The 5,210-nt window shown below is 45.2% G+C and overlaps 1 protein-coding gene across 1 annotated transcript in view; it reads left to right on the forward strand.

Annotated features, from left to right (window-relative positions):
- The window catches only part of P4HTM (prolyl 4-hydroxylase, transmembrane), a 150,032-nt gene that overhangs the window by 31,912 nt on the left and 112,910 nt on the right, over positions 1-5,210 (forward strand). The gene's annotated exons all lie outside the window — the stretch shown is intronic.

Here is a 5,210-nt window from a genome sequence, read left to right on the forward strand (position 1 = left end):
TTCTACTCTGGCACACTTTATGCCACTGCACTCCACGCCAGTGTACTCTACAGCACTGCACTCTATGCCACTCTGTTCCACTCTGCATCATTTTACTCTATGCTACTTCTCCATACGCCACTGTATTCTTCACCACTCTATGCCACTGCACTCCACACCAATGTTCTCTGCACCACTCTATACATCACCACACTCTACAACAGACTACTCTGCAGCACTGCACTCTCTGCCCCTGATCTCTAACCTACTGCACTCTACTCTGCACCACTGCACTATATGCCACTACACTCTGCATCTCTTCACTCTACTCCACTGCACTCTAACCTGCATCACTCCACTCTGCTCTATGCCACTTCACTCTACGCAACTCTACTGTGCAACACTACACTCTCCACCTCTGAACTCTCCGCCTACCTTCTCTGCACCCTATGCCACTGCACTCTACGCTACTCAACTGTACTGTTCGCCAATGCACTGTACCCCACTACACCACTATACTCTGCATCACTTCACTCTATGCAAATGCACTTTAAGTCTCTCTAATCTGCTTTACACGAATGCACTCTAACGCCACAGCACTCTACTCTGAAATAATGTACTCTGTACCGCTGTACTCTACGCCACTCTGTTCTACTCTGCGTCATCCACTATATGATACTCTACTCTATTCCACTGCAATCACCCTGTGTCACTAGATGCCACTCTTTTCTACGACACTGCGCTCTATGCCACTGCACTCTACGCCACTGCACTCCAGGTCAATGCAGTTTGTATTACTTTACTCAAAACCAATATACTCTACACCACTGCACTCTGGGCCAATCTACTCTGCACCACTGCACTATATACCACTCTACACCATTACACTCTGCATCACTTCTCTCTCCACCTCTCTATGCCATTGTTCTTCAAACCAGTCCACTCTACACCACTGCACTCAACACTGCACTCTTCCCCACTGAACTCTACGCCATTCAACTCTGCACCACTCTACTCTGAACCACTGCACTCAATGTAATTGAACTCTTCTCTGCACCACTGTAAGCCACTCCACTACAGTCTACATAAATGCTCTCTATGCCACTACACTCTATGCCAGTGTAATCTACTGTGCACCGCTGAACTCTATGACACTTCACTCTACGCCTCGATACACTACTCTGCACCAGTCTACTGTATGCCAGTGCACTCTACCCCATCTACTATGCACCACTGCACTCTTCCCCATTACACTCTACACCACTCTACGCCACTCCACTCTACGCCACTCTGCTCCACTCAACTCTACTGTACTCCATGCTCCTGCACTCTACGCTACTCCACTCTATGCCGCTCCACTCTACTCTGTGCCAACCTACTCCATGCCACTGCACTTTATGCCAATGCACTCAACACCACTTTACTCAAAACCAATGCACTGCATGCCAATTACACTGCACTGTACGCACTCTCCCCTCCTCTGCAACACTGTACGCCATTGCGCTCTGTCCCAGCACACTATTCTACTCTACAACACTGTACTCTATCCCACTGCTTTTGGTGCCACTCAACTCTGCACTACTGCACTTTATGCCACTGCACTCTTCGCTGCACCACTAAACTCTATTCCACTCTACTGGACTCTATGCCAATGCACTCTACGCCACTACACTCTGCATCACGCCACTCTAATCTGATATGCACCACTGCACTCCATGCCTCTGCACTCATCACCACGGAAGTCTACACCGCTGCACTCTACCTTGCACCACTCCACTCTATACCACTTCACTCTACTCTGAAACAATCTGCTCTATGCTACTGCAGTCTACTCTGCTCTTCTCTACTCTACCCTACTGCACTCTTCGTCACTGCACACTTTGCCAATGCACTCACTGTACTGAAAAAAAATGCATTCTACGCAAATCTACTCTGCACCACTGTATTTTAATCCACTTCACTCTACTCTGAAACAATCTGCTCTATGCTACTGCAGTCTACTCTACTCTGCTCTTCTCTACTCCACCCTACTGCACTTCGTCACTGCACACTATGCCAATGCACTCACTGTACTGAAAAAAAATGCATTCTATGCAAATCTACTCTGCACCACTGTATTTTACTCCACTTCACTCTAGGCCACTCTACTCTACTCCCCTCCACTCTACTCTATGACACTCTACTCCTTTAAACTTTACTCCACACTATGGCACTTTGCTTCACTCTATGCCACTCCTCTCCACAACACTCTTCTCCACTCAATGCTACTCTATAACGCTACTCCACACTACGCACCTCCCTACATGCCACTCTTTTCCACTACCCCACTCAATGCCATTCTACGCCATTCCACTCTGTGACACTCCGCTCTATTCTACGCCACTCAAATCGTCCACACTGTACGGCACTCTATGCCGTCCCATTGTCCTATGCCACTCATCTGTATGCCACCCCACTCTACAACAATCTACACCGCTCTGCTCCACTTTACAACACTCTACGCAAGACCCACTTCTTTGCACCACTCCACAACACTTTATGCCTCTCCACTTTGTGACACTCTATTCCACTCTGACACTACTCAACTCTACTCCACTCTACTCCCTCCACGACACTCCAAAATACTCTACACCCCTCCACACCACAATGACACTCCACTTCACTCCCCACCACTCTAATTTACATCACACCATAACACTCCACTCTCCTATACCCTGCTAACATTTAGCCATGCTGAACAGCAGCCACACTGTTATACAAACTGGCTAAAGCATATTGGCAAAGCCGATCGCTTTTGCATAGGCAAAACCTGTTGGGTTTGCCAATGCTTTTTTTTGGGAGGGGGGGGGTCTCCGAGGGACCCTGTCTACTCTCCCTTCTTATTTTCACATAGCCTATGTACAAGTGAAACCTTTGTTTCCTGAAATATGTACTTTATATCCCCACATGTCACTGTTTTGGATCATCCTGATTTTGATAGAATGAACCATGATTGAGACCGAGTGTAACCACCTATTCAGCTTATTCAGCAACATTACCTGGCCCTCCCTACCCACTGCGGAGCACTCACCTTGGCTTATGTCACTAAAACATAGTGCGTCTAGGGCGGTTTTATAAAAAGGTGCTTAACTAATTCTAAAGAAGATGCCAGCTTGTCTATCTGTCTGTTTGTCTATCTATATACGTCTCCTATGTATATGTACTTCTCTTTGCTCTTGACAGAAAATGCAGTTTTTTTTCCAAAGAAACATCAAACTTCTTAAAAAGATTACAAATTCTATATTTTTTTCATGTCATGAAAAGATAAAAACATACTACATGATCAAAGACAACAATTCATTTCTATACAGGGTAGGCTGCAGCCAGGTTTGTTCTATAAGGCATCCTTGGAGATTGTCTTTTCATTTCTGAAATATAGTACAAGGCAAAGAACAGTTTGGGGATCCTCGTCCTATGAAGAGGGCCCATGGGAATTATGGTCGTGGGAATCAATGGTCAGGGCTCTGATGACTGAGCTACTGGTAAGAAACGTTTTCACAGCCTGCCTCCCTCCTGGAGCTCGGGTTTCTCTTCTGATTGGGCATTTTGTTAATGAAAAAAAAAAACATTTGTGTTTACCCACTTTTTTAATTATGTTATTTCACTGAATAAAGTCAGCAAATTCACTCCTTAGTCACTTAAGTCAATGATCTTCCAGAACCTTAGATTTCTATCCTTCAACAGAAAACATCGATTTTTTTGGGCAATTCTTCCATGAGTGACGCCTCCCATTATTACAAATAAGTAGGACCGACTTCTGCTGTGCTGGCGGTGGTGCTCGTATGGTCATAATAAACAGAACGTGGTGCAATTTACAAAAGAGACACCGATATAAAGGAGGGCTTCTCTATAGGGGCAAAGAATGGCCATATAACAGTCATTAGAAAATGTAACCGCTCTAAAGATATAATCAGATTTAAAAATCATTAAGAGGCAGCAAAGGTGACCAGCGCACAAGGGGTGATCCCACCCCAGAGTCTCACTGTTCTTCTGTAAGTTGGTGTTTAATACGTAGGATCACTGATAGTAGCCTCGAAGGTCTCCCGCTTTCACACTAACACTTAGCTAAGGATAATATACCTCTAATCGGCTTTGGAATTTTATTTTTTTTTAATCACGAAGCTTCGCGTCAGTGCAGATAGTGGGAATTAGGGGATTAAACTAGCGGGCAGCATGCCTCGACTGGACATGAACGAAGGATGGGGTGCTGAGCCCTGGTTTACCAGAGCCCTTGGATTGGACTACATTTTGTCTGCTGGCCAGTGTTTCATATCATCAGACTGTGAGTGTTTAATGGGCTGCAGCGCAGACCCACTTTGTGTAAACAGGACATTTGCCAATCCTGACAGCATCCCTGGCACCAAGTGCCTGTTAGACTCAGAAGTACTTAATGGCCAAAGCGTTTCTAGGTTTCGAAGCCTTGAAAGGGCTTTGTGGCTGCTTCAGTGTGTGCCGCTGACAGTGAAACCGAACACATGGCCTCAGATAGCCAGACTGCTCCATCTCTCACAGGCACAGTTGTTGAAGTTGTTTAATGCATACTCTTAAACAGTTCCTATTTATTAACACTAAAAAAATCCTTTTGGCTTAACCCTCTATTTACTGGCTCTAGGCTAAGCAGCATTCTGACTCAGAATGGTCATTTCGCATAAATGCCCATTAACGTGCTCTTCAGTTGCTATGCATGTAGGCATTATTCAATGGTTGAAAAGCACATTTGAGAAGGTGCCATATTTTCTTTTAAAGAAGAAATTCTTTGGAGTTGTTAGAAACATTCCGTTTTTGTGATAAAGCTTTACCATAATCCTTCCCAATAATTGAATGCACGTCATTTCCCAAATATTGTGAGCTGTGTACATGCACAGGTAAAGTAACGGTGTTCGTGGTGCAGCAGACCAGTGTCATTTTTTTTTTTTTGCCTGGCGGGTTCTTAGTTGAGAAAAATGTACCATAAAAGTTCCTCATTTTCTTAAGTGCATTATAAATCCGTTTCTATCTCAATATTTCACCTCACATTCTAGAATATGAAATCAACAAGTTGTAAAGGTCCACAGTATGGATCCTGTGCTGCCAACATTAGGCGCGGTCTCGCGTTGGGCGAGCCAGGAAGTCTCCAACAGGACGGCAGCTGTGTAAGTCTTGCTGTCCCCCAGCCCGCTGCACGTCCTGTTGCTCATGCCTCGACTCGACCG

This window comes from Lissotriton helveticus, chromosome 9 (assembly GCF_964261635.1).
Source record: "Lissotriton helveticus chromosome 9, aLisHel1.1, whole genome shotgun sequence".
In the NCBI taxonomy this organism is placed as follows: Eukaryota; Metazoa; Chordata; class Amphibia; order Caudata; family Salamandridae; genus Lissotriton; species Lissotriton helveticus.